Source organism: Chelonus insularis, unplaced genomic scaffold (genome assembly GCF_013357705.1).
Source record: "Chelonus insularis isolate UGA/USDA-ARS -01 unplaced genomic scaffold, ASM1335770v1 contig_94_pilon, whole genome shotgun sequence".
Taxonomy (NCBI): Eukaryota; Metazoa; Arthropoda; class Insecta; order Hymenoptera; family Braconidae; genus Chelonus; species Chelonus insularis.
The window spans coordinates 946,490-960,669 of NW_023276783.1; the positions used below are offsets into that span (position 1 = coordinate 946,490).

At 34.3% G+C, this 14,180-nt stretch overlaps 1 long non-coding RNA gene across 1 annotated transcript in view; it reads right to left on the minus strand.

Moving 5' to 3' along the window:
• Positions 1-1,432: 1,432 nt before the first annotated feature.
• Positions 1,433-14,180, minus strand: part of LOC118073019 (uncharacterized) — a 32,078-nt gene continuing 19,330 nt past the window's right edge. Inside the window, exon 4 of the long non-coding RNA XR_004691057.1 lies at positions 1,433-1,587. This is a non-coding gene — a long non-coding RNA (uncharacterized lncRNA). The remainder of the gene's footprint in view (positions 1,588-14,180) is intronic.

Consider the following 14,180-nt stretch of genomic DNA (forward strand, 5'->3'; position numbering starts at 1 on the left):
TTAAAAAATCAAATTTTTTTGTAATTTTAAAAAATTTTGAATTCAATGTCATTCACGTAAAATTACATATTTAATATTCAATTGAAGATTGAATGCATCAAAAAATCAAATCACTATTGAATTTTTTTATCACAGTTCATTTATTCATGATTCACAATAAAAAAAAATCATCATAATAATATATATGTAGCATCAAATGCTCTCATCAGTAGCAAAAAATGAGAACAATAATAAAAAAGTAAGCAGGGATTTTTCTTTTTATATATGTCATTTAAATAATCATCGTCATCATTTGACAGAATGAAAACGCTTCTTTATAATAGCAAAACAAGCATTTCACACATTTCTAGTGAATTGCTCAGAGGGATTTATAATATCCAGCATTATAGATATATATCTTGAAAAGAAAAACATTTTCTTTCATATAATTTAAAGATAAAAAATATTTACTCAAATCAGTGTCGGTTACACAAGTTGGTGTATTCTACGGTCTGGTGAGTGTTTTCAGAGTTCACGTCTTTGCTATTCATCAAATAAATTATAGAGATATATGTATATACATGTAGGTATTATACAAGGTACTCCTATAGAGTATATAGACCACTAGTATGCAGATACTCGACGTCCTCTAGTGCGCACGGCTCGTCATCCTTCAGAGTACTCCCGTGGGACAAAGGATCCTATCGTGTACGAACGATGTGTTACGGCTGTATACACCTGGCAATACATGCATATAGTGCAAGCCTCGGGAATGCGCCGGCGAATGCGAAAAGGATGCACACTAGTACACTTATATGCACCTGGGTGAGAACAAGTACATACCTATACTTCTTCCCACATGTCTGTTTTACTCTTTTTCTTTCTCATTTTGCGTGCATCGTTACACATCTTCCCATCACATGTCTACTGATTTGTGGCACTCGCAGCCATTTGGATACCCTAATGCGCCATGCGTGCACGAAACATCAGGTGCTATCGACTTATTTTTTTATATTTACACCCAAAGTATGACAGCAATTTTATGCCCGTCTTTTATGTATATCCTTTAACAAATGAGTCTTTTTGACTTTGTTTCGATCGCGTTTCTCAAATAAAAAATTCTACTCAGACAGCATAAATTATTTTTTTTCAAAAAGATTTAACCCTCTAATTATTTGCGTTATGTATAGACATATATATCCACGTAATTGACTATTTATTGAAGTTTTGGTGAGTCAAACGAGAGAATATTTGATGAAATTATTGACAAAATGAAACGATGTTTATATAGAAAATGATGGTTTTGACGCATAAAAGATAATGAATTAATTAAAAGTGAGTAATAGATGGTAACATGTATTTAAGTAGAGTATATATTTGAGCGTTACTGAAAATGTCTTACCACTCTTGGTGAAATAGTTATGATGATAATTAACGCGGTTGTTGGCAAGCTTGCAATATTATATTCAAGCACATCAATCCACTGTGGCTTCAAAGCGTCACAAGAGAAAGCTTGTCTCTGGTTGTTGAGGTGTTATGTCTCTGAAGTTAAACGGGACGTTGTGGAAGATGATAAAGGCACTTTCAGACCATTAATAACACTACCTACTGGAAGCAAAGCAAAGCAAGCATACTGTTTAATGCAAAGTAAAGACGATTTTTTTTTTGGTAAGCTGTAAGAGACATCAGTTGTATTTTAGATGCAAATGGTATGCTATCTGCATGAAAAACGTATGGAGCAACTTTACTGCAGGAGAACCGTTTCAGTTGCTTAACATTTCTACCAAGTCGTTGGCGGTATAACTAAAACCGATCGTTCGATTATGGCTTTAAAAAGCCTTGAAATATCTGGAACGAATGGAACTCAGAGAAAATGAGAGAGAAAAATTCCTTAGGGCTTTGCCAAAGTGTCTTAGAAACCTACAGAACTATATTCAACGGTTTTCGTTAATGACTAGGGACTAATCCTTGACCTATTTTGAATGAATAACATTTTCAAAAGCTTCTTTTAACTTGGCTATAAAAATCTTACTAAAATGATAAAATTTACACCGTTGGAATTTTTTTATTTATTCAACTTTCGTTGAATAAAAGAGTATAATTCATTTCAAGTCGAAAAAATTCTTTGTTCCAAGGTGGAAAAAAAGAAATTTACTTTGTTATAGTGAATTTTTTATGTTTTTTGTGTGGCTAGGGTTTATGATGAAATTATCCTTTCTAAGAAAAAATTATGAAATTAAAATTCGTTCAGAAATTCTTGATGGTTTTATTAGTATACTCAATTATATTTTTGGTCGATTCTTTTTACGTAATTTTAATTATTTTTATAAAATGTTTATTTTTTCTATTTGTTGACAGCTATTTGATTGACAGTGAATTATTTACTCTACAATCAATTTTAAATGTTTCAAAATATTAAGGACACGTAAAATATGGTATAATTTTAATTTTAAAATTCTTTGAGTTAATCTATAAAGATTATCTAGAGTAATTACAAGTTTTAATATTAATTTTAGGGTTATTTAAAACCACTGAATCATTTCCCTTGAATAATATATCAGACGTAATAATAAAAAGTATAAATACAATTTTTCTTTCTTAAGAAAAAAATACTACTACTACCTATGAGATGTAATTATTTGATAAAAATAAAATTACTATAGCGGCAAAAATTTTTTTTTCTGCAATAATATCTCTAAAATAATATTATTTCTGCAAATAATCTAGGTTAAAATTTTTTTCACACTAGTAAAACACGATTACTGTAAATTTATTCATTTTGCTCGACTTGTCAAACACTTTCGAGTCAGTTGAAATCTTTTCTTTTAACATTCTACAAAAATCTGCTGTGAAGCAAAAGATTATGAAGTTAACTCAGCGGGAACGGAGTAAAGAATAAGAGAAGACAAAGAATAAACTCTCAAAAATTGACCATGAACTTTAAAAATAAGTCAGCATGTCAGAATTTGACTTGAACAATAATTGTCCCTTTATCGTGTATTATTCACGGCTTAAAATGAACGTTACGCGTGCCAGTACTGAATAAGCAAGAAATGAAGGGATCAATAAGAGAAAGTGTGACGGACAAATATTCATCTATCGATACCTTCTGACCCAGTGCCGTTAGTTTCTGATTAGACTTCTTTTTGGTTGTTAAAGAAAATTTATGAACCGTCGCAAATATTACTGTCAGTTATATACGTGCTAGTAGGTCAAGGAAGGCAAAGTATCCTGGACCCATGCTGCGTGAGTATAGATAACGCGTTGAAAAAGGGCCGGGAGGTCTTACAGGTATGATGACTCTTAGCACAGACACGGTACCTTGATGACCAAACACATTTTTTTTTTTATTTTCTTATTTACTTCCAAGAGTCATTCAATCTGTAGTTTTTTACTACTTCTGTCCTTGGTGTCCTCACTATATTTAATAAATAATATAGGATTTATTTTGAGATCTATACTGACACTTTTTATTTGGAAGGATAAGTTCAGACTTGACCCTCAGAGACTCATAGAACTTTGGTACTTCATAAGAACATGACAAAGAAGAGGAAGAGAAAAAAAAAAATAAGCGAGAGACAAGCAATTCTACCGGAAGAAGGACCTGGTCTTGTGCCATCCCGGTCGACTTGCGAACCGCACGAGTACCCGAGTGCGACGAAACCCCAGGATTTATGGCTTCGTCGGGATTTACTTTGCTAGACGAGGACATTGCAGCCGCAGTTCAGTAGCTAGTGGAGAAGAAAAAGGAAACTCGGTTGGACTCGTGGGTTTTCATCCTGGACCCCCAAGACTTTGGCCTATTAGGTCATATTCAGTCAAAATAAGACAAGAAAATCCAGAACAGTAAAGCTGCGGGGATTCAACAGTAGTTCGGACCAGAAACTTTGGAGCAATATTTATGGCAGGATTAAATTAGCTAAGAGTAAATTATTGCTCATCAACAAACAGGAGCTACTCATGTACGAACTACCAACAAAGTTTACAATCCGTCAAAGTGCACCAGAGAAACTAAAGCATGATGTAATTCTCAATAGATAGCATTAGAAAGTGAATGTACGTATCAAGGATATTATATGTATGTAGAGTTATATTCGAAATATGTGAAGTACCCAAACTGACTGAACACTAATGTCCCAAAACTTCTGTTTTACAGCTAAACTCTATACCCTTTACCAGACGATATTTGATGAACTTGGATCCCCTACAGTAGCTAGAGTTTAGCATATACCTCCTAGTCTTCACCCTCAACCGTGCTGGAAGCGATTTCACCAAGCAAGATAATACTGCTTCTAACCCTTTAATATTCACACTGACTCCAGTCGACTCGATAGATATAATACACATGAACTTGCAACAGTTTAATCCCCTTTGGCATATGCTATCTTATATCTGATACATATCTATTTTAGACTTATTAACTATGACCCATTTATCCCCCATACAATATTTACCAAATCCATTTCCAACTGCAAATTCAATTCCAATGATACATGACTCTTAATATAGCAATTTAGTATTTATTCTGGTATTTATATTTATTTATGAAGCTTTATAATACATCGAATATTATCCATTATTGGGTTATTGAAGATAAAAATTATTTATCACCCAATTCAACATGGATATTTGAAAATATTATTTATTATTTTATACATAAACATGTTATGTTATCTACCAGTTATTTAAATGTATTATACAATTGGCATGTGCATTTATACAAGAACTCAAGTATTTTTTATTCCTCAACAAGGCCGCTAATCCTATTTTTGAATTGTTAATTCACAACGGTACCTTAATGAAATCCCACTTGACCTTTCTTTACTTTTCTGCACTATACTATTTAGATGAAATAGCTTTTCTTCTTCTTTATGTCTTTGTGTATGTATATACCACAAAGATAAAAAGATAAAAGTGGAGATGAGAGAAAATTGTTGACGAGTCAAGAGATCTCATCCACTGCTCTTCATTCTGACTTTCTCAAGAGATGTGGCTAACATGTGGAATTGTGCTTTACACGTTAGCTATTTTATTATTTATGTATTTTTTATTTATTTATCTTTATTTGTACAACAGTTTTAAAACTTTACATCAGATATGTATATTTATAAAAAATAGAATAAAAGAAATGAAATTTTCTTTAACATGTAAATGACATTTGTTTGAATAGTGATTTAATTAAAGTCTATTTGCACCACAAAGTTTACGAGCAAATATAAATTTATTGTTTGAAAACTGAATTAAGAATCAATTGAATTAGCTAGCATTGTAAAAAAAGACGTTTGTAATAAACTCGTTTAAACTACATTCTACTAACATTAGTACTATATTTCCTAAAGGGATTCAGGTAGTATTTCAGAGCTATATATACCTCAACAACAGTAAGTTGAAAATTCGAAAGGGGATTTGATCTCTAACCCCAAAGTTCTTGTGAACCAAGAGCTTCGTATTCGTCGTCCTAAGAAATAAAGATACTGGTTGGTACCCTGGAGAATAAGGTTTTATTTTGTTTGCTTAGCTGGTCTCAATAATGTCGTTAAAATCTTTCTGCTCATCTCGTGCATGTACACGCGGGGGCAGCTCTGAAAATATTAGTTCTTCCTTTTGTTTAATTTTTCAAAGTAGCGCCAGCTGACCTACCTGAGTGGATCTCTCTCGACGTTCAATTAGGAGCAAATTCAGCGGAACCAGGGCCTGTTTTGGAGTCACTTGACGACTGAGTGTATGAAGAATTGAAAGAAACAAAGATGTGCATGCCATTAGATAATGTCATGAATAAATATTTTACCAACTTTTGTTCTCCTCTTTCATCTACTTCAGTTCTTTTGTTTTATAATAAAACAAATAATGAAATACAGAAATTGAAGTAATTCTCGGTAACAAGTTGATCTTGTTTCTTGCAAAGTATACTCGATAAATATAATTCTAACAAATGGAGTACACTTTTTACTTTTCAATAACGATGAATCATAAATTTTCATAAATAATAATAGAATTAATACATATCGATAAGTTTAATAGAAAAGTTTATTGGAAATAAACTGTCATTTCTGTTTGGATCCACTGCTTTTGATTCTATTAATTGAGTTTTCATGAAGACAGTTCGCCAGAATTTTTCTCTTATTCGATTGCTTTAGAAGCAATTCTCCAAGGATAGAGTAAACATGAGACGAGCAAACAGTAGTAAGCCATTTTATGATCCTTACATGTTGGCCTCTACTACTTTTATAAGTTACTCTGTTTGCAGTGTTCTCGCAACTTTATTATTGATTCCATAACATCGCGCATCGCCACACATGTATTTATTATATACACAATATACGAACAGATGTAATAAAATCAGTTGGTTATTTTCGCTTTTGTGTCTATATGAGTTCTAGATCTATATAAATAAAATTTCACAGTTTATAAAACACTGCAATGGATAAATAGGTAATATAAATTCGCATGTTAACTGTAATGGCGATGCATTAAAAGTAAATAAAAAAAACAGAGGGAGATAAAAAAATTAATGTAAAAAATGCAAGAGAAAAGAACAATATCCAATAGCTGTCATTTTACCAACGACAAATTGATTCTCCTGTATATACAAATGGTAAAACGAATTTATTTAAAAGCCTCAGTGTAATGCAATTCTTCTCAGGTGACGTATAATTTCAACACGGATCGAATTCCTTCCGTCCTCCCCCATATGAACGAGAGACATTCGAAATACCCCTGATGTACAATCTCGATCTGCGGTATAATAAAGGCTCCAAAAAAAACACAACAAGTGGAATGAAGACAAAAAAAAAAATATACGGAATATAAAAACAAAAAAAAAAAAACATAGTAAATGCCAGAGTTCTCACAATCGCGATCTTTTTCTTCTTTCTTATTCGTCGTTCCCTCCTCTGATTTCCGGTCGGTGACGGTGAATCGCGACAACACAAAGATGTCGTGAGCCTTGTAGATATAGCTCTTGTTCCTATACTCAATGATTTTCGTCTTCTGTTTGTCCAGCCAACCTACAAGTCCTACAATAACTGAAAATCTCACGGCTTGCGAACCCCTAGAGTCTGAAAAATGAAGTTTTAAAGATGTTCTTTATAATACTGTCTGTCAGATGAACTCATCGATTCAATATGTATTTTTTCTCTGTTAAAATACTCTTCTCCATAGCCCAGATTATACGGACAGCGCACTTTTAAGCGCAAAATAAACACAAAATTACTTTGTACAGCACTCTCGTGTGAATTGTCCCCATAGTCTGAGGTTAAGATCCTGAACAAACATGTCAAGCTACATTTTTATATTTTTTCTGTCTCCTGCACTATTGCAGCTCCGTCTCGCTTCTGCTTGTCTATCCCCCGAAGGCAAAAACGACGGTGTGTCCACGACACAACGTGACGTGGCATTTTATTCAAGCTGAGTAAATAGTCCAAAGCCGATTCTTATTCACCTTTGAGGGGATATCATGTCATGGTGTCTGACAATTGTGTCCAATTCATTGCAGTAAAGAGCCGCGAGTACATTAATATCTCGTTTAGAGAGTAGTGTATCCTACATATATCGTTTTTGTATACAAGCTAATCATTTAAAAATGTTTGCTCGAGCCTTTTTTATTCTTTTTCCAGGCTGTATGCCGGTCCATTGATTACGCATAAAAGCCAACGTCCATCCTATTCAATTCGAAGGGTTTCTTTACCTCTCACTAGGTCGTTCAAATCTACTATATATATTCATCTGTACATACAAATTATTCTAATCTGTAGGGAGATACACATCTCTCGATCGATCGTGCTTTTCCTCTAATTACTAGAGTTTTTTATTTTATGATGAAAGAACATTAATTGATCTTGTTTGAATCAACTCTAAGGTCATGTTAACCCTTTACTTTTAATAAAAGGGTCTTTGAAGATCTTATAAAAAACCACTCATGAAAAAAAAATTATCGTATTTGATGTTTAAATAATTCAAAGAAGGTTAAAAAATAGTTTATTTTGTTTTATTTTAATAAAACAAATAAAATTGATAGGAGCCTCTCAAATACTAGATAAAATTCATATTGTTTACCTTGTTTATTGAATAATAAAGAAAAATCTAGGAGAAGTTGCATTGAATAAAATTAATCTCATTCCATTTGAAGAATTTCAGCTGACAAATAGAAAAAAAATATATTTCTAACTTGGATAATGAAGATGACGAATCAAGAAATTCCTGCACTTTAAAGCGAGGTAATAAGAAGAATAGGAGATAGCCAAGAGAATGGAAAGACAAAAGAATCAATTACAGATCAGAAGTAGAATGACAATCGCAGCTAAGCAGTCCAAATAACAACTGATTCCACTTAACAAGAGTTTACATTAAAAACTGACTTTCTTAGAGCGCAAGTAGGATATCTGGAGCACGAAAGTGGATAAATCTTGGAGGAAGACATTGGGATGTGCCTAGAGAAGAAATGGAGCTTAATCCAACAAACCGAAAGAGAGGAAGATAAAAGAGATGAAGTTATGTTAGTAGTAGTAGAAGTGGTAGTAGTCTGTTCTTGAAAACGTTTAAAGTCTATTGAGGACTATCGTATACATGTGGAAGTACACCCTTAGGGACTTTAGGGTATTACTAGCGTTTGGTACAAAGTATCGAATGCAACGAGTTGTGCGATAAGCACTTTACCTCACTCGCCATCATTTTTTTACCTTCGTCCAAGCACTTTTTTGCATAAAAATGTCTTCTGAATCTTCTTATAATGTCTATTTCATTCTGTAAAAAGTTCTTGAATATAACCGTTTGCATGCATGCATGAAATTATATTTAATTTTTAAGCTCCTCCGGAAGCTAACATTAAATTATTCCACAAAAATATTTTTTGTCCATGAATTTATTTTAATTAAAAAAAAATTGAATAATATTTCATTTTAAAAGGTCGGAATATTGTTGATAAAATAGTACAGGTAAGTAACAGGTGATACAAATAAGGTTTTGTATCAAACCGACAATGTAACAATTTCATCTGTCAATCATCGTGTGGTATAAATTTTGAAAGTTGTATAGAAGAAATTGACGTAGAAAAGAAATCCAGATAATATTAACAATTTTGGAATGTGTACAATAAAAGGATGAATTTGTTTTAACATATTTCAACAAATATATTCTTTCCTTTCGTCTTTTGTGCTGATATTCCACTGGAGAGAATCCAGACAATTCGCTCTGCGTGTCTGTAATTGGCGAAAGATCCACAAGTCTCGTGTGCAGACGTGCGAATGTCGAGGACAGACACACAACACAATCTCAAAGAGAAAAGAAATGCACACGGTCGGAGCAAAGCACAGTGTCAGCATCATGAGAATGTTGAAACGAGAACGTGGTGGATAAAGAGAAGAGGAGAAAGGCAGAGAAAATAAGATGAAAAAAGGAGTAAAACTATTCTTTATGTATCATGAAATAGTGAGACAAGAACAGCAGAAGGGCGAACAAGTCAGTGCGAATTTAGAGCCTTGCAGGGTCGGGAGATTCAAGTTGAGAGGAAGAACCAAATGAGGAAAGCAAAAGGAAGGGAGAATGGTGTCGGCTGATGTATCCTATCGATGCAAGGGAAGATGCGTTAGCTCGAGTGGCATGACAGAGGTGCCGCACTCACGCTCTATATTCTCCCAACTGCACAGAGGGAAATAAGAGAAGCTGTGACATGGACAGATTCAGCACATACCGCCGATTGTTACTCTCAACGGAGAACAATGGAAGTGACTAAGGACAGTCTTGTCTCCAACGACTCGACTTGGGATGAATGTCGTCTCCTGCTTGCACCAAGTACTCAAACGACTTCAGGAAGAATCCAAATGCAAGGGATCTCCAATGCATCGATCTTGAGCATACAGTTTCCTACTACTTAGTACGTCTGCGTCTACAGACAATAAGTGTGAAGTCAAGTTGTGGAGATTTTGCAGTGAGAAAAGATAAAATCTGTGGAGAGTTTCGTGAGCAAGTCGAGTGTACAGGTGGCAGCAAGAATTTCTACCGATAATGCCAGAGTTAAGCGGCTACAATCCTCTCTACTGCTGTGTTGGCCCGCGTAGTTTACTTCAACCTGTCTCAAAGGACCTCAGTAAAGTGCAAAATCCCGTAAATAGTTTCAACGCGTCTTATGAAACTTGAAACAAAGACAAAATCATCGCTTACGATGTCAAGGAGACATAAACACATAAGTATGACAGAAGTTTAAAAAGTTATCAAGATATATTGAGATTGAATTATATACACATAAACCAGGGAAATAAAAAGTTTTCATACTTTTTCTCCGGCATATCATGGTGGTATTATTATTCATCATCATTTATCATTTAAAAAAATTTTCTTACTCAATATAGGCGTATACATAAAATGGTATTTTTTTAATGCTAAGTTTGTAAGAGATCTGCGGTAACCTTTTCCCAGAGGAGCTGGAAGCGATGGAGAATGATTGAAAAGAGAGTGAGAGGAGGTTTAAGAATAAATACATCAGAAGAAGAAGAAGAAGAGAAGGAAAATACTTATATATATATAAACTTAAAGCCCTTCTTCCCATCTCAAATTCGCATCCTACCATCAGGGAGCAAGTGACACCGACCGGATTTGGCAGTCACACCATTTGACAGCAGCTAGATTGCCTCTCGCCAGCAGACGAACCGCAAAAAGTTATGAATACCGGTTTGGGTCCACGAAGGAGTAGGGAGCGCCAGGAGAAGCAGAAGAAAAAAGCAGATCTGATGAGTAAAATAAAACGACACAAAGAAAGGTATATTATAAAAGAAGAAGGGAAATATATTCGTATTGAAGTAGCAGTAGTATACAGGAAGTTCGATAGACCTGCTATTAAATACGCAAAAGCATGTGCACACGGTTGACAATCTTTTCAGTGAGCTCGAGTGGGTCCTGATTGTCCCCAAAGTCCCTTGTCCTGAAAGCAAGATCCCGCCTTTTGCCCGCAGCAGGCCCTTTGCGGATCATTCTTTTTCCTCAACATCAAACCACGTGCCCCCATCAAGAATATACCAGAGAGTATAGATGGCAGATTGGAACATCCTAAAAGATTGAGTGAATAAGCATCAGAGGAAATAGGTAGGTACAACGTGTCACCAGCGATATGCACACTACTAGATGCGTTGAAAATTTTCTCTCTCTTCTTCTTTTTCGTTTCTCATCCTGATGGTACCTAACCGCTTACCGCACAATGTAATGTGTACACACCACGCCTCCATACTCATCTAGGGTGCGCAGATGCGGATGAGATAGTTCAGCTAACCCAAGAACCGACATTCTACGACACAATGTGGACAGGATGATGCGTGATGTGGTAGCGATAAGGATTCTTCTCTTAAAGCACTCATCTTCTTTCCTTGACATGCATAGCTCTTTTTTCATCGCTTCCTTCACCTCCACCTCCCTCACCCCCATCCTCATCATCTAGTGTAGAAAAGAGAAGGTCGAGAAATATGAGTGTTATCATGAAGAAAATGCGTTGCAAAAAAAACGTCTCAACTGTCACGAGATAGTGAGTAGAAAAAAAATTTATTGAATATATTATTCATTCACGAATATAAAATGTATATAATGATACATCGAAATTTATTCCGATTTCTTTATCCCAAAAAATAAATCGACAGATAAATTTCGAGATAAGTTTTATATGTGAAACAATGTCAATACTGTAGGCTTTTATTTAATCTTAAGACATCGGGAGATCGTTGGAAAGGTAAATTCGCTTGTTTGCTTCCAGCTGGGATGAGACTGAGCAAGTGAAGGAACACATCGATACATGTCTCGATGGTATGCACATAGTGCGCTGCTGAAGCTTTGGCTATCTCACCAAGCAGACATAGCGGTAAGACAGTCGCAGAGTCTTATTCTGTAAAGATACAGAGATGGAATTGAAACACGTACGAAGCTTCCGAAAGTGCATACAGCTGTGCAGGGGGATCCCTTGAGAGATGCAAACGAACACAGACTATGAAACTGCCATAATGCTGGATCATGGGAATGCTGAGATACGTGAGCGATAGTATGACTTTTCTGTTGAACTTGGTTTTATTTTTATTCCCTGATCTTTCCATATTTTTCTTCATGAACTCTATGACATGTAGGATCCATAATTCCACCCAGGAGTGGTTGTATTATCCGGGTGCTCACCGTGAGGGAATTAAAAAAATGGGCGTAGATGCTGTGGTACAGTAGATTCCTGTATAATGTTTTAAGTAAAAGAGCTTATCGAACCCGTATCTTTCTTGTTATCGGTTCCCGATCTCAGCATTACGGCTTTTCTCTGTCTGTGGTCTACCGACGTCCAATGCACCGACCCATCCACCGATCTTAGCAGATATCCATTCACGATAGTACATATATGTGTAGGTATATGAAAAAATCAAAAAATAAAAGAAGAAAAGGCATCACAGCTCTTTTCTCTACGTCACATGTCTTTTAGGTATGTCCGTTATATAGCAGCACCGGTACAATCTTCATCTTACGTGACCTCTTACTTTCTTTCTTTCTTTCTACAATTATTCCCTCAATTCATCTGTGGAAATGATACTTCATTTTAATCTATTCAGATTTTATTCTCGTGGAAAAATTTATTCTCCTACTTTCAAAACGGTAGCTCCTAGATTGTATGATGACGATTGTTGAATTTCGATTGATGTAAAGAGATATTTAAAAAGAGAAAAATTTTCTAGATATATTCAAGATGATTCTCCACCCTAGAATACCTGCTAACGTACTTTCGATAGATATTATTTTTTTTACTCTTTTATTATGCACCTTAATATTTTTTTATGTTTTCAAATGAAACACTAAATCACTATTATATATTTTCTAATAATTTTCATGAAATTCTTTTATTCAAAATTATACGTGAAAGAATTAATACTTCTCGAGATTCGGTAATAAAAAAAAAGAAATTTTTTTTTTTAATAAATATTCCTTAGAACTATATAAATTTATTGAATTACTTTTTCTGAAAAGATTTCTAATTTAGATTTATTTTTTAAAAATTTCCTTCTAAATTTTAGTAACAGAAATCCCTATGAAAATCAGTTTCAAATAAAAATATCCGGTTTTTTACGAGTTTACCTGTTACTTTATTGTAACAACAACCGATTGATGTTTTTTTTTCTTCTGCTCAGTGATCCTTATATAAAAATAAAACAGACGAACAGTTTTAGGTCATTACTACATGCTATTATTATCTACAGAGAGATAAACCATGAAAAAACTAAATGAGATTTATTACTTGAAAATAGCAGTTTTTTTTTTCTTTATTATAAAAAGAAAAAAAAAATGTATAAAATTTGAATGGAAAAAAAAACATTCAAATCTTTACGATAAAATTTAATATTGGTATTTAATGTATTCATCATTGAACTAGAATGTAAAATATTCTCTTGTTAATTAACTCCCATACTCATTTTATCCCTCTAAAAACGAGATAATCGATTGCAGATTTAATTGAACTACTCGTTGCCATTCAGTGGAACGTGCCCGATTGATTGGTGTAAATGATAAAACCTTCCGCCCAATTTCCTTTGTCCTTCGTCTCATTCAAATTTGCTAGGCATTTACTTCATTGATCTGTCACCAGGCAACGCCACTATACGAGCAATAGAACTACAACAAACGAGTAATCTAAATTGAAAAGACGAAAAGAAATTAAGGGAGCACAGAGATGTCTATTGAAACGAGACATGTTGAGATGTGATGAGACACAAGTAGTCTATGGAGGTACATCAGAGGAGAGAAGAGGGATAGATAAAGGAAGACAAGTTCCGTCTTTGCGTCACACAGGGGTGTGATGTCTTTCTATCCAAGCAGCTGCTTCTAGCAACATAATGAAAGCTATAAAGAAGTTAGACCACATAGGGCATGCGCGTGCTGTTGCGCGCCTACGAAGGATAAATCAGTAAAGCAAGATTAATGGTATATAGTTAAGTTATACAACGACAAGCGTCTCTCTTTTAGGAAGTGCGTCCAGCACCTTTAAATTTGATTCAAAGATAGGCCAAAACTTGTATAGGCATCACTTGCCTAAATTAACTTGACGTTATTTTTGAACAAAATTCAGAAAAACCTGAATAAATGAAGTCATCATGCAGGAAAGAGGAGGCGTAAACGATGCAGGTGTATTAATTCATTAGAAAATTATTCAAAAAAGAAAAGGTGGAATTTGAACAAAAATAATGAAGTCAACGTGA